The sequence below is a fragment of the Saccopteryx bilineata genome, chromosome 1 (assembly GCF_036850765.1).
Source record: "Saccopteryx bilineata isolate mSacBil1 chromosome 1, mSacBil1_pri_phased_curated, whole genome shotgun sequence".
Classification (NCBI taxonomy): Eukaryota; Metazoa; Chordata; class Mammalia; order Chiroptera; family Emballonuridae; genus Saccopteryx; species Saccopteryx bilineata.
The window spans coordinates 194,911,024-194,928,395 of NC_089490.1; positions in this window are offsets into that span (position 1 = coordinate 194,911,024).

The window sequence follows — 17,372 nt, forward strand, 5'->3', positions numbered from 1 at the left end:
TGCTATATTAGTCAGAAAAACAGGATTAAGAATTCAAGCAATAGCATATTTTAAGGCTAACTTTTAAAAATATCAATAAATTTTATGTTGTCTAACTGGAATGGATATGTATATATGGAAAACATAACTCTGTGTTCCTTTAGCAGAAATATATTAGAGCTGCGATGACGTTTTTTTAGTAAATAGTTTAACACAGGTAGACAGAATGTTAAAGGATTTCTTCCTTACTAATTCAAGTAGAGGTCAACATATCTCTAAGGATGCTCCCCTTCTTGTCACTGGTTACTTCTTGTCACTATTCAAAAACATCCCTGAATACAAGAAGCTATTTTCAATAAGCCATTCAGCTATCAATACTTACTCTATTGTAATTCAAATTCCTTTGTCTTTTAAGGAAATTGCTATCTAATTATAGTCCTGGACCATCTCTAACAAAACAGGTACTAAAACTGATTTTTCATACATATTCATAACTAAAATGATAAAGACCATTGCTGATTTCAAAATGATGCATCAATCAATGCCATACATTCCTGCTTAGCAACTCAAAAAAGAGAAAGCATAGCCTAACATTGCCTTTGTAAAACACTTACTATGCACTTTTATGCAAAACGTTATTCAAAAACAATTTGTCTTCTGCATATATATATATGTATATATAGTGTTATCACTAATGTACACAAGGTTGAGAAATAAGCAAAATGCTAGAAGCAATAACTCTTTTTGTAGCTCTCTGTCCTTCAAATTCAATACTCTTTGAGGCAAGTAACAGAGTTCTGAAGGGAAAAACTAATATAGCCCTAAGCTAGGATATTATTGAACTTGATTTGTCTCAAAATATAGGTAGCAATGTAATTTTGTGGTGTTCTATATCTTCGCATGATCCCTCGATAACATATTTTTCTTACCTCTCAACACTAAAACCTGAACATAATGTAGAGATTTGTAGATTATAAACTATTTTGTTGAAAACTCTATGGCTTAAATTGCTTCATCCAAAACTATTTGTTTTTATTTTCCAAGTAGAGGAACAAATAAATTAAAAATTCAGCATAATAGCAATCATAAAGAAATAGACAACACTATAAAAGGAAGGAGGATGTATGTGTTTAACAATTAAATCTTAAGTTTGTAAACAACAACATTAATGAAATATCTGTTGAAATAACCTGATCATCTCATTAAATAATGTTTCAAAAGTTCTTAATTTTGATTTTTATATCACATTATATATGTAAACCTGGAAGACACTCAAAATTAATAACTTAAAGCCATGTAAATACTAAAAATAACTTAAACCTTTATGAGGGATTTGCAATAAATTTCTTCTCTCATAAATTATGTATAATTTTGTTATTGCAAATATAAAAAAGGGTAAGATTTCAAGAATTACATCTTTTTAGAAATAACTCAATAATTTCAAAAGGTTTAATTTGTACTGATTCTTAGCAGGGCATATGGCAACGTGCACAGTGTATGATGGTGTTAGACATCTGCAGTTCTTTACCTTGGCTCCATCCAAACACCTACAGTTTATTTACTTTACCTTGATGTTTATAGATTTCCTTTCTTGCTCAATTAAAGACCCTTTTCAAGGTTAACTTAGCTAGCTAGTGGCTTTTTTGTTATTGTTGTTTTGGGATTTGTTTTTGAGAGAGAGAGAGAGAGAGGAGACAGACAGGGACAGACAGGCTGGAAGAGAGAGAGATGAGAAGCATCAATTCTTCACTGCAGCACCTTAGTTGTTCATTGAGTGCTTTCTCACATGTGCCTTGAGTGAGGGGCTCCAGCCGAGCCAGTGACCCCTTGCTCAAGTCAGCACCTTGTAGTCAAGCCAGCGACCTTGAGCTTCAAGCCAGTGACATTTGGGCTCAAGCCAGCGACCGTGGGGTCGTGTTTATGATTCTGCACTCAAGCTGGTGATCCTGCGCTCAAAACGTATGTGCCCGCGCTCAAGCCAGCGTCCTGAAGCTTCATACCTGGGTCCTCAGCATTCCAGGTCGATGCTCTATCCACTGCGCCACCGTGTGGTGAGGCTAGCTAGTGTTTTTAATCATTTTTCTTTTTAGCTGCTCTAATAGCCTACGGAAACCTGCTTTCCATGCTGCCATTCTTTGAGGTGTCACCTAAATATAATCTTTTCTCATATAACCATGAGGATTTTATTTTTTTTCAGTAAAGAAACCACTGACAAACAGTAGAGTGACAAAACTGTAAGGTTTTGGCCTACAATTACAAGACAAGTCTCAGCATGCCTCAGTATTGCATCCTTGTGTTTTTGGCATAGTTTTGAGATGGGACACCCAGTCAGGAACCACGGTTGAAGCCCCCCTCAAGGACATGACATTGGTGATGCCAGGCATCTATGCAACAGCCATACCTATAAGCAGACAGAGAACCAACCACAGCTCTGAGCGCTCTGTGTACAAAACCAAACTGAAGGGTCCCAACTACATCTGAACCTTCAGGTTGAGGAGCACAGAGAGCCAGCCGAATGGTCCTGGCTGTGGTGGCTCTACTGCTAGAAGCATAAATGACCTTGTGCTGGGACTCGTATTCTTCCAGTCCCGGTGAGGAACACAGTGAGAATTTTTCATTGTGTCATTGAATGGTTTTCATGCACATTAATTTATTCCACTTAGAGGGATATTCAGACTAATCATAGAATTCTGAAAATTCATGTCTAGCTCCTTTTTGTATTGCTAATGTCCCAAATATATTCACAATATCTACTACATAGATCAGAAAGCGTTGGAGTTGGCAAGGGTATTTGAAATTATTTATTTTACAGACAAGAAAAAAATCCAAAGTCTAAAAAATGGAGTGAATTTTCTAAAGTTGAAATTAGAATTCACATTCTCTGACAAGTGCTGAATTTCTTTTGTAACGTCATCTTTCTTCTATGTTGAATAATGGCATATCTTAGATCATAGCACAAACTACTGCATAAAAAATGTTTATCATAATATCTTATAGATTTGGATGGCAGTTAAAACCATATAAAAGAGGATGTTTCACAGAGGCAAAAATACCATTTCTGTGACTTTGCAGACTCTTAAAATTCATTTTCGAAACTGTACTAACAAGATGGTCATTTTCTTTATTTATTATCATCAACATACCTCTGAACTTCAAGCATAAATAAGATTTTCTTCTAGCAGAATGTATCTATAGCTGAGTATTAAATACCTTTAGAAATGCAAAGTCATCTGACCAGTAAAGCTATCTTATAAATTTGTCTAAAAATATTTTCAATTTTTATTTAAAATTATTCTGAAGGATTTTTCTTATTAAAATGGCATTTGACTTACTGTTGGAAAAAATGCATTTCTTTTGCATAACTGTAATGTAATTTTTTCTTCCATATGATGATTAACTTTCCAAGTACATTCAAACAAGTAAAATGAAGACCTAGACACTTGTAGATATTGCAATTTGCCTAATAATATTAGGTAGTATCATATGGTGAATAAAAAAATTATAATATTTATGAAGTAAAATCCTATCTGTTCAGCAGCATCAGTGCTTATAGATCAAATCAGTTTAAAATGTAACAACCTATTTACTGTGAAGTGTAGCCAAATTATATACAGTTCTACACAGATATGCATATATACAATTCACATATGTATAAACATTAAATGCTGAGATGTATTATTAGACTTTTTGCTTTTATTCCCTGGGAAATCTGAACTCAACAGACTTTGAGACAAATATATTGCTTGCACATGCCCTTTCCTCACAGGCAGTAGATTTAGGTGAAATGACTGTTGAAAGTAAAAAACACCCCAGAAGAATTAAACTCACACCTGAAGAAATCCCTACAGAGTTGGGTAAAGGCCAAGATTTGAAAGAAATGATTCATTTCACCTAAAAGGCCATAGTGCCTGAAAATGAAGTATATTTACAATAGTTTTCAGATATGGACCAGGTTTCTAAATTAATAGTGCACTTTTAGTGTGCAATGGCTAATCATTGAGAAAATGTTTGTATTTATTTTTTAAGTGAAAATGCTATTTTGCTTTTTGCTTTTATTTTATGTCATTATACTTCACAAAACATTATCATTCTATGCTCCATTTGCTTATTTGTAACTTGTCAAACTGTTTATTAAATCCAATTGTTGGACAAGCTTGAACATTCCAAATTCTTTTACCTGAGGATTTGGAATCAGTCTCTTGCTTCTATTTCTTTACCTCCTATCTCTCTCTCTCTCTCTTTTCTCTCTCCTTCTTCCTAGAAAGACACATAATATAGTTTTTCTCCAGTTGTAAGTAGTAAAGAAAGTCGAAGTCCAGGAATACTAAGGCCCTAGTATGTAATACTGCAAGAGGCTAGTATTGTTTCATATCTTCACACTTTTTAAAAATAACTTTGAAGGGAATGAGAAATAATGTTCTTCAAGAATAACAAAAGCATGAATTATTTATCTATCTGCTAATTCAACTACCAAAACGAAGAGAAAGAGAGTACTCTAATTTCTACCTGTCAGGAACTGTGTAGCATTTGAGATTTTAATCTTCCTTACCAGCTAATAAGATAGTTTGTTACTATTCATGAACATTGGGGGAAGACAGGGGACTCCTGGGTCAAAAACAAAGGATTTCCTGAGTCAAAACAAGAGCCATATCTAGAGCTTCCTAGTGGTTTGTGCCATTCTGCCTTTCCCCCAAGTTCCACAGAGGCGAGACAGAATGACCCAGCAAGGATGCTTGCAGATAGATGCTTTAGGTTATATTAAAGGAGAGGGCTGGGCTGGGAGCGAGCCTGCTGTGTGTCTGATTTGAAGTTGGGAGGTGGGGGGTTACCTCTTCTCTCAGCTTGACTCACTGTAAACACAGCCAGGAGAAATGGTCCAGGTAAATGCAGGCAGGCTCTTGCGTTCTTGCTAAGTTAGCAAAAACCTTACAGCGTGCTGGAGGGCTGTGGCAGTTACCTCTCCGCAGCCTTCCCTACTCATTTCTATTAGATTATAAGGAAATTTAAAATCCACCAATACTTATAATTCATCATCGTGAAACTCAAGGTGGACTCGGGCCTTTTCACCTGCATGAAAGGCATTTAGAAAAGTTAAGGAACACTGAATTCAAACCACTCTAGAGACCACTGACCATTATCGAGGTAGTAAGAATTAGGCATCTATTTAGTCTCAGGTTAGAAGCAGTAAATATGAAGGAAGGCTTGAGAGGTCATTCTCAGGAGGTGCTTTGTTGGTAACTGACTGAACTCAAAGAGAAGAAGGTTTCCAATATGCCTAGTGTCTATCAACACATACAGCTGTAGGCCACAGTCTTGTTTAAAAGTTTCATCAATGATTATAAAAATCTGAGGTATAAATAAATACTTTTTGTGTTCTTGTTCTTTTTATAGGTGAGGAAGTAAAGGCATTTGTCTTTTTAATAGACTATCATTGCAGTCTAATTCATTAAAAATATGTGTGTGCATATGTATTTTTCTAAAGTGATACTATTTTTATTCTCTAAAGGGTTTCAGTAGCTTAACATTACCTTAAAACAGAACTATTTGTTTATGCCAGTTTCTACCAAGACACTAAAGCAGAGAAAATTAACTTTATAAAATAATTGTGTCTTTAAAAGGATAATGATATCATCTAGTTAAAGCTCTCCCAGGCTACTTAGTTTATTTTAGGGAAGAAATCGCATGTTCACCCATGATAAGATAATTTGTCACCATGGAAATTAAATAGCCTATTCCTGTTTACTGTGAGGAGTTTTGTTATATACCTACTTGCTCTGTTACCACCCTTATATCAGAATGTGCTCAATTCTGCAAGAACATGTGTGGTATAATCAGACTGTAAGGAAAACTTAAGCGGACCACGAACCCTGTTCCCTAATCTAAACTGAACTTTATAGCTCTCTAAGGAGAGTGTAATGAACCTCAAAAGAATTATCTATTTCATGATAGGATCTCCTAGGAATAAGCATATGTGCCTCTAAGAGAAAAGAAGAGTTCCACAACATATTAACTGAACTCTAATTTGAAATATTTAACATCTTCTAAATGTTTACTTTTGGCATTTTTGTAACATCAGATAATAAATAGTACCATAGAAATTGTTTTTGTTGAATAGACACATTGGAGATCTAGCTGTAAGAACTTTCAATTTAAAAATAAAAAAAAGATTTTTGTTTCTCTCTGAAGTTCAAAAAATATTGAAAACCTTAATTACCTTCCATTCCCTTTCATTTTAAAATTCTAGATATAAAAACACTTAAAGTTACTTTTATTTTATTATTTAATTTCATATAGGAGGCATGTTAAACATCTTTCATAGATTTGATGGCTCTCAAAATGTATTGCAGAAAAAGGTTTACAGAGGACAAACTTTCAACTAAAATCATTATTTAGGCCTGACCCGTGGTAGCGCAGTGGATCAAGCATTGACCTGTAATGCTGAGGTCACTGGTTCAAAACCCTGGGCTTGCCTGGTCAAGGCACATATAGGAGTTGATGCTTCCTGCTCCTCCTCCCTTCTCTCTGTCTCTGTCTCCTCTAAACTGAATAAATACATTTTAAAAATAAAACAAAACAAAACCTTTTCATAGAAATAGTTAAAAATGTTTAATGGCCTCAATAATCTGGAAATTTAGCAATAAGGATTTAGGAGAGCTCTTTCATCTTTTTTCTACAGGTAGTAATATTTTAAGAGTTTGGGTAGAAAATCTTTGGTTTTTGGTTCCCAGGTGATGAGTCAGAAAGTTTGTTAAGACTAATAGATTGAGTGAACTCTCAATCCACTTTTGATATGATGATTTTCTGGGCTGAAATTGTGTCCTTCCAAAAATTTATATGTTAATATCCTAACCTATAGTACCTAAGAATGTGACCATATTAGGGAATAATAAGGTCATTACAGATGTAGTTATTTAAGATAAAGTCATACTGGGATAGGGTGTGCAGCCAATCCTATATGACTGATGTCCTTTTAAAAATGAGAAGTTTGGCCATAGACACACACAGAGGAAGAATGCTATGTGATGTGCCTAACTAGCCAAGGAATGTCAAAAATGACCAAGTCACTGGACACTAGGAGAGAGGTTAGGACAGATTCTCCACCACAGTCCTCAGAAGGAAACAGTCCTATCAACACTTTAATGCTAAACTTTGAGCTTCCAGGACATGAGACAGTAAATTTCTGTATTTAAAGCAACCCAGTTTTCGGTACTTTCTTACAGCAGTTCTAGTTAACTGGTAAAAGTAGTCATTGTTTTTTCTTTGGGAAACAAAAATAGTGTCACGTTTGCATTTCACTTTCTAACATATATACTAGTGCTTCTCACACAATGCTATACATGATCCTTACAATGCTCTTTTGAGCATTTGAATATTTGAGGTATTTTGAATATTTGAATATTTGAGGAATTCAGGCTAGAGCTATTTATCCTTATTCTACATATAGTGAAATCGGTATTGTGACAATGTAAGAGAACTTCCAAAGTAAAAGAGCTAATACAAAGTGCAGGAAGGGCTTGAAAGTAGGTTATCCATTCAATTCCTATACTACTGTTTAAATTACGTAGGCAACGTATTTTTTAGTATAACTTATTTATGTGACTTTTCCCACAGATCAGCGACAAGCTCCTATGTATATCTAATGTTCCCTGTAAGAAGCTTACTGAGAGTATAGAATAAGCTAATGTGGATGTCTAATAATACAGATGACTATTTTTATCAATTAAATTAAAACCTGGTATTCTAATTAAAATTAGTTTTCAATTACCTAACATTTTAGAAAGAAAAAAGTAAAAGCTATGAAGGTCTGAGTGACTTATCCCTAGCCTTTCTATTTTACTTCCTAATCAATGTAGTAGGAAACACGAGATTTGTACTAAAAGGACGCTATTCTCTGAAGTCTTCAAAATCAGCCTTCAGAGATACAGTGATGAGATAATGCTCTTGATTGTAGCAAATTTAGAAATGGGCAGATTCTGTTTGAAGATCACTCTCTATATTGATGGTTGAAATTTACTCTTGAACACGTTTTGCTTATTGTACTCTCCCCCCCAATATAACCATAGAGCATATGCTGCATAAATACTACTATACATAATTCTTAAATATTCCATATGCATAATTTTCAGAAATTCATCTTGGAAGTTTCATAAACATGTAAAAAAGGGGGAAAAGGAAGGAAATCTTTCAGAAATAGACAGTGTGGAGATATTAAATAAGAGATTGTCCATTGGGTTTAACAACATAGTGATCACTAATAAACAAGAATAGTTTGCATGACATGGTCAGAAGGTAGGAGAAGAAAGAGAAAAATAAATATGTTGAGAGCTTGACTATAAAATTTTAAAAAAGAGTAATATAATTATAACTAAAAGGGGACTTTCAATTATTTTTACTGAAATCTTTTCTTGAATGACTGCAGTCAGATCAGTTTCCATGTTAACTGAATATAAGTTATTCCCAGACTCTTTGAAAGTATATATTGATATTATGTGAAAGCAAGTCATATTTTGAATCTGAATTAAAAAAAAAATAACACAGGAGAACTTCAGTCTAGAAAAGATTCTGGTAACTGTTCCTTATCTTATTTTCCACAATTAAATGTGTGTATGTGTATATAAAATATATATATATAAAACAACCTCCGAAAATTTAAATATTGAAGTCAAGGCTACACAATGAACTCAGATTATTGATATAATTGAATGCTACACTTTTCATGATTAAAACTGCCAAACCTGCCTAAGTGTTTTTTGCTAGGTTCAAATTGAATGCTATTATAAGTTTGTATTTAATATCATCTCGAAGATACTGTCTCAACACTGGTTCTCAAGGCCTTTTTGGTAAGATTGGGTGATCTATTCCTTGCTGATGTTATTTTAAGGAGAAAAATAATCTCTTCAATTCTTCGCACATTAATTTTTTTTAAATTAAAACTATCTTGAGGACCATCTTTATTTTATTTTCTCATAACTTTCAGAGACTTTGGAACCTATCCAGCTCAAGGTTTTTGTTTGGTTCTTTTGCCTTGCTTTGCTTTTTATTCTATTCAATTGCATTGAGAGCATTTATTTATCTTTCTTCAGACAAATAATCTCATTATTTGTGTTTACTTTTTAACTTCTTAATTTCCTATTTCCCAAAAGATTATTTGTCAAGATCCATATAGCTTCTTAAAAGTAGGTGCAGTAACCCAATTAAATAAATTTTAGCAGCTGTGTCGTCCCTTCAAATTCCATGTCTGTTCTTCTCTGGAAGCTATTGGATTTTGAGCTAGAATATATGCCAAGAAGTTGTGTCATTCTTTCTACAATGTCCTTACAAAAATAAATAAATAAAGGTTGTTTCTTTTGCTTTTACAAATGTAATTGTACATATTTTATAGTTTTCCTACATTGGAATTAAAAATCTGAACTCTGCTATTTATTTGACTTGATCCCCTCCCCAATATAATTCATTTATTTGAAGTATGCCTTTGTACAAACTTTTTTGACAATATTAATGTCTTAAAGGCTTTAAAATAAGCCCGCTGCCTGACCAGTGGATCGAGCATCGGACTGGGACATGGAGGACCCAGGTTTGAAACCCTGAGGTCACCAGCTTGAGCACAGGATTGCTGGCTTGAGTAACAGGTCACTCATTCTGCTGAATCCTCCCTGGTCGAGGCACATATGAGAAAGCAATCAATGAACAACTAAGGAGCTGCAACAAAGAATTGATGCTTCTCATCTCTTTCCTTTTCTGTCTGTCTGCCCTTACGTGTCCCTCTCTCTGTACTCTCTCTGTCCCTGTCACAAATATATATATATATATATATATATATATATATATATATATATATGCCTGCTATCAATAAGGTTTTTTTTCAAGTGTCTTATAAATAATTAACAAAATTATATAATTTCAAGATGACACAGATTTCCTAAATTACCTCAGTTCACAAATATAAATATTGATAAATAGTTTTATGGCCTGACCAGGCAGGAGCACAGTGGATAGAGTGTCGGACTGGGATGCACACTACCAAGATTCAAAACAGCTAGGTCACTGGCTTGAGCATGGAATCATAGACATGAACCCATGGTCAATGGCTTGAGTCCAAAGTCGCTGGCTTTAGCAAGGGATTAAACGCTCTGCTGCAGCTCCCTCCAGTACTCCCCCATCAAGGCACATATGAGAAAGCAATCAATGAACAACTAAAAAGACTAAGGAGCCACAACAAAGAACTGATGCTTCTCATCTCTCTCCCTTCCTGGCTGTCTGTCCTTATCTGTCCCTCTCTTTGTCTCTCTGTCGCTGTCATACACACACACACACACACACACACACACACACACACACACACAGAGTTTTATGGATTGTTACACTTCTGAATGACTTTGTATCTGGTTATGTCTGTTATCACACTGGGAAACCCTGTTTTCAGGGATTTCAGGAAAGTTCCTTCATTAAGGAATTTTGGCTGTTTGCCTAAAAATCAATCATTTTTAAGGAAATCCTTAGCAAATGTAAATAATCAACTAATCACCTCTGGAGAACTTTACAATTCTATTCACTATATTGTATTTTATTTGTAAAAAAATAATAATAAAATAAACCTAATAAAAAAGCTTCCTAAAATAATGTAGGTGGTGTGCTATATTTGAAAGTAAAATCTGTTTTTTAGCTAGGCTGCCTTCAGCTATGTCCTGAAAATACACTTTGAGAGATTGATTACAGAAATTTACTACATAGATTAAGAGTACAAAGTTTTAAGTTATATTTAATTTTTTTAAATGAGATGTTTTTAATATTTTGGCATTATGTGTTGTATGAAAGAATCGGAGGTGTCTAATTATATGTCTTCAAACTAGAATTATTTTTGGTAATGGATTATTATCATGTTTTATTAAAGTTTCATCTTTAATGTTATTTCAATAGGATTTTTTTTAAGTCCTACCCTATCTCCCCAAAGAACAGCTTCTTCTGGAAAGCACAGACATAAAAAAACTTGCTGCTGTTAAAGTAAAAATGCTGTAAGGTTCCAATTACATTCCATTGTTATGGTCTACTCTTTTCTCTCTACTAATTAAATGTGTGTTCTGAACACTTAAAAAAATAGCAGGAAAAAAAACTATCTATTTTTATTGGTTTGTAAATACCAAACAACTAAAATCCTTTAATTATCTTAGAGAATTTAAAGTTAGAATAAAAGCCCAAATTTTCAGAAATTTTCCAAACCTTTCCACAGTACTTCTTTTCATTTTAATATACTTTCTTCTACATATTAGCAAACTCTCAAAAAGACATGATCCAAATTTTATGTAGATTTGTAAATCTGATCTTAGTGTCACACAGTTCTTAATGTTCTAAAGTGTCATTTTACCTAAAATTATTTTTTTAATGTTATGTTTCTGTCTTAAAATGTTTTAACACTATTGATGTTATGGAAATTAAAAACATAAATGGCCCTGGCTGGTTGGCTCAGCAGTAGAGCATCGGCCCGGTGTGTGGATGTTCTGATTCAATTCCTGGTAGGCACACAGGAGAAACAATCATCTGCTTCTCCACCTCTTCCATTCTTCCTTCTCTTTCTCTATCTCTTGTTTCATCTTCTACAGCCACGGCTGAGTTGGAGCAAGTTGGCCGTGGGTGCTGAGGATGGCTCCCTGGCCTTGCCTCAAGTGCTAAAATAGCTTGGTTGCCGATAAATGGAGCAAGGGCCCCAGATGGGCAGAGCATTGCCCCATAAGCCCCATAAGAGACTTGCTGGGGTAGATCCTAGTCAGGGCACATTGGGAGTCTGTCTGCCTCCCGCTTCTCACTTAAGAAAAAATAAATAAAAACTTAAAACTTTAAATACTACTACAAAATGGTGGACTTAAATATATCCTATAAAAATATTATGTTATTAAGCCCTGGTTGGATAGCTTGGTTGGTTGGAGCTTTATCCAGAAGTGCAGAGGTTATCAGTTTGATTCCGGGTCAGGGCACAAAGAGGAACCGATTGAGGTTTCTGTCTCTCCGTGTCTTTCTCTAAAAAACAATTACAGTATTTTAAAATATGTATGGAAACTACAAAAGAGTCTTAGAAAACACAAAGAAATAAAAAAAACATTTGTAATTAAAATTTTTATAGCAAAGCACATATTTCAAAATTAATTATTATCATCCCGGCCAGGACACATAGGAGAAGTGCCCATCTGCTTCTCCACCCTTCCCCCTCTCCTTTCTCTCTGTCTCTCTCTTCCCCTCCCACCACCAAGGCTCCATAGGAGCAAAATTGGCCCAGGCGCTGAGGATGGCTCCATGGCCTCCGTCTCAGGTGCTACAATGGCTCCTGTTGCAATGGAGCAATGCCCCAGATGGGCAGAGCATCGCCCCCTGGTGGGCTTGCCAGGTGGACTCTGGTCAGACTGAATGTGGGAGTTTGTCTGCATCCCTGCTTCTTACTTCAGAAAAATACAAAAAAGAACCAAATAATTAATTATTATTTAAAATATTTTCTAGTTGTTTTAAACACCTGGAGATTATTTTTAAAGCATTAATTAGCCTTGAAAATTATTTCTTTAATTGTAAGATAAAGGAACCTAAAACCTTCCTTCTGTCAATGTAATTCCACATTTCTTACAGTGGATGTAAGTAAATTAGCAATTGCTTTCACGTGGATGGCCAATTCCTACTTTCTTCTAGTAAATGAAAAATCTGTTTAAGTTCTGGCGTGCCATTAATTCTAGTCTGGGTCATATTTATACCTTTATTTCTGGGTACTTAGGTAAAAGTTACAAAAATGCATGCTACAGTAATAACTTCAAGGCACTTGCCATTTTACCCTAGAAGTTTGATTGACTTTGTCATTCTCTGTCACTTCGAACTTATGAAACTTATAAGAGGTATGTGTTTAAAATAATTTATTTTCAGTAGAGTTAAACTGAATCTTGTTTTTTATGTTTTCACATCATTAGAAATCAAACATGTATAAGAATATCCTCATGCAACATCCTTCTAATTCTGGAGCATAGGTTATTTTATTTCCTAAAATCCCAAGATGCAATTTCATTCTCATGCCATCTGACAAGATAATAAGAGAACATCTAAAATCAATACTTTAATATGACCCTGGCTAAAAACTAACCTCAATAAGAATTAATGGCATATAGCTGAAGCTTAAGAAAATAAAAGGGGACTAGTGTTATATTTAAAGAAAAGAACTTGGGATGTGGGTAGAGAAAGGAAAACAAAATATAAGCAGTTTGTGATTTTTTTTAACTCATAGAAAAATTGCTGATAGCAATTGCATAGAATAAAAATATCTTTATAAAAACCTATTTCAATATATTTTATTTTTAATTTTTAAAGATGCAATTTTAAATAAAATATTAAAGCAATATTTTAATTAGTAAAAATTAAGTTAATTATAAAAGTTTGAAATGTACTTTGTAGAAACATTTAAACTTAAAAAATGGTATTATAAAAAAAAACAAAACAAAGACTATAGAAATTATAACTAAAAATCTGTATTTTTTTCTGCTCCAGTTATACATACATTTTAAAATAAAATGAAAGAAAGGAGAGTATGCTTAGATTAAAATGTAATCTTAATATCCAAATATTGTGTATGAGTTCTTTTGAGGTGGGGGTGAGTTTTGAATTAATATTTTGCTTAATCCCATTGTAGTTGAGAATAAGATCTCTAAGATTTCAATCCTTTGAGATTTGTTGTTTTATGATTCTTTACATTGTCATTATTCTAAAATGCTCTCTTTGTATATTAAAGTGTCTTCTTCAGCTATTCATGCATTTTATGCTTCTACATGAAATCAATCTTATTATTTGTTATTCTGATTGTCTATATTGGTAATTTTTTTTTAATACACTTAAATTTGTAGAGCAGTTTTACTTTCAGTTGTGAGGTATCTATTGGTCTGGTTGTTCCTTCCTCAATGATAATTCGATTTTTCTGACTCTTTTTTTCTTTATTTATTTTTTATTTTTCTGTCATGGCCTACAATTTCACTCTGTTGTATCTCTACCTAGATTTGTTTTTCTCATCTTGCTTGGAATTTTGTTGAAATTCTTGAATATTTAGATTGGTATTTTTTCAAGCTTTGGGATATGTTTAGCCAATAATTTTTTACACAATTTCACTGTCACATTCTCTCGTTTTCTTTCTGAAACTCAAAATCTATTTTGATTGGCTTTCTGGTTATTTTCCACAGTAAGTTATCTGTTTAAATTATTTGAGGGCTGCGGTCAAGGTTTATTTTTCAAAAGGAAATTTGCCTGGAGGAACTATTACTCTGTAACCATATTACAGTAAACCCTTCATATTGACAAGATAGTGTAAATTGGGGCTAGAAACTCTGATGAGATATTCAAAGATAAGATTTTGCAGAAGGAGCTTTCCTTTCTTTTACATTAAGTATCTTGTGTGATATCTGCTTCGTATCTGGATGTTCCCTGTGACATTTTGAGGTATACCCTAAATTTGGTCTTATTTTGTCCTGGGCTTCTAAGGCCATATACTTTGACATTAAAGTTCGTTTGAGAACCACGAGTAGGAGATTCCAATTTCAAAATATTTTAAAGTGGGTATCCACTGCCATAATAAAATTATACATATTTGCATTCTAATATTAAATGTAAACCAAATGATGATATAGAAATTCAATTACCAAGTGTAGTTTGTTTAGTTGACGGAAGTGTAAAGATAATTTGTCTCCTTAGTTTGAAGACCTGTTTCTGTTTTCATGAATTATTGCATTAATCACAATGGAGTACAGACTGATGTGAGTACAGACTCCATTAATAAATGGAGTACGCTTTATTCTCAGAGCCCTTAAGTTAGTGGTATGATGAGACTGTCTTGTTGGAAAATTCATGTTGGCTGTAATGTGACACTTATTGAAATGATACAGCAGTAAACATACTAGTTGAGTGCCTCTGGTTGAATAAGTGTGGTAGAACAGAAGATCTCAAACTTAAGTGTGTGACAGATTCAACCAGATGCTTGGTAAATCACTTGAGTGCTGGACCCCAGTCCTAGAATTCTGATACAGTGCATCTGAACAGGACCCTTGAAGTTGCCTTTCTGACATGCTAGTCCTTGTGGTATGTATGGGAAAGTAATCTTGACCTAACCTATCTGAGGAATGTTGAAGAAAGTGACTAATCATATGTACAGTACCGTACAATAAATGTATTGTCAGGAGTATAGGAGGTAGGATAAAGGATTATATAAATCGGGAAACCGGAGAAAGCTTCATGCATCCACTGATGCCAGCTGAATAACTTCTGTTTGCTAAAAGCTTAACAGTAGTTTAAATTTCAAGATAAATGATATTTAAAATTCATTATGACTTTCAAGTCACTTAGAATATATATACATGTGCTATAATTTCTTTTATCAATAATAAACTTAGGCCCTGGCCGGTTGACTCAGTGGTAGAGTGTCGGCCTGGCATGCAGGAGTCCCGGGTTCGATTCCCGGCCAGGGCATACAGGAGAAGCGCCCATCTGCTTCTCCACCCCTGCCCCTCTCCTTCCTCTCTGTCTCTCTCTTCCCCTCCCACAGCCAAGGCTCCACTGGAGCAACATTGGCCTGGGAGCTGAGGATGGCTCTGTGGCCTCTGCCTCAGGCACTAGAATGGCTCTGGTTGCAACAGAGCGATGCCCCAGATGGGCAGAGCATCGCCCCCTCTTGGGCATGCTGGGTGGATTCTGGTTGGGCGCATGCGAGAGTCTGTCTGACTGCCTCCCTGTTTCCAACTTCAGAAAAATACAAAAAAAAAAAATTAAAAATAAAAATAAATAAATAATAAACTTAGATAGTTCTATATTTAAGAATGGGGATGTTTCCTTGGGTCTCAATTTCTTGTTTCTCCATCAAACTCCATAGAGTATTTCATGAGGAAAGAAATTTTTCTCACTGCTTCTCTTACTATGTTTCTCCCTCTGGGTGTCTTCTGTCATTTTTTTATTCCTTTTCTCTATATACCCTGTTGTTTTCAGCCTCAACACAATAGATTACCTCTCCATTGGCTCTAGTTATGTTTTGTAGGAACAGTGCCCCAGTATGCTGGCTTCATACAGGTGAGGCAAAAAAAACAAACAAATGAAAAAACAACTGCACGAAATATAGCACTCTTTACTAAATCTTCCTCCAGGGAGGATACAAATTTGTTCCTTAATTCTCCAAAGCACAAATTACATAGATATCATCACTTTTTTGAACATTTGGTGCTAAAAGGCAGGAAGACATCAAGGGAAAAACCTAACATTTAATCGTATAAGGTAAATATAAACCTTCAAAGCTCAGGAGCAAAATCTTCTGTAGAAATCACTTACTTCTACTCCCCAGTCCAATTCTACGCTAATGCAATGCCTCAAGTTATGCCTTCTCTATCTGCTCTTCTCCAGTTTTCTGCCCATGGGGACACTGCTCTGAATTTCCATTTTCGATCTATCTGTATCTTCTTTGACAGATGCCTTGATGGCTGTATAGCAGTAGAGGAAAGAAAGTCAAACATTAAAAATGACTATGGAGGCCCTGGCCGGTTGGCTCAGTGGTAGAGCATCGGCCTGGCGTGCAGAAGTCCCTGGTTTGATTCCCGGCCAGAGCACACAGGAGAAGCGCCCATCTGCTTCTCCACCTCTCCCCCTCTCCTTCCTCTCTGTCTCTCTCTTCCCCTCCTGCAGCCGAGGCTCCATTGGAGCAAAGATGGCCCGGGTGCTGGGGATGGCTGCTTGGCCTCTGCCCCAGGCGCTAAAGTGGCTCTGGTCGCGGCAGAGCAACTTCCCGGAGGGGCAGAGCATCGCCCCCTGGTGGGCAGAGCGTCGCCCCTTGGTGGGCGTGCCAGGTGGATCCCGGTTGGGCGCATGCGGGAGTCTGTCTGACTGGCTCTCCCCGTTTCTAGCTTCAGAAAAATACAAAAAAAAAAAATGACTATGGACATGGCTGGTTGGCTCAGCGGTAAAATGTCAGCCTGGTGTGTGGAAGTCCTGGGTTTGATTCCTGATCAGGGCACCCAGGAGAAGCATCTATCTGCTTCTCTAGCCCTCTCTCTTTCCTTTCTCTCTTTCTTTTTCTCTCTCTTCTCCCCTCTTGCAGGTATAGCTTCAATGGTTTGAGTAATTTGGCCCTGGGTTCTGTGGATGGCTCCATGGTCTTGCCTCAGGTGCTAAAATAGCTTGGTTGCTAAGCAATGGAGCAGCTGCCCCACATACGCAATGCCCCCGTAGGAGGCTTGCCAGGTGGATTCCCGGTTGGTGTGTATTTGGGAGTCTTTCTTTGCCTCTCTGCCTCCTGCCTCTCACTTAATAATAATACAAAAAAAATGACTGTGGTATACCAGAGATATATTAATGTGAAACTAATGGAGTTAAAACTTGTAGTTTTTTCTTTTATGAGGATGTTC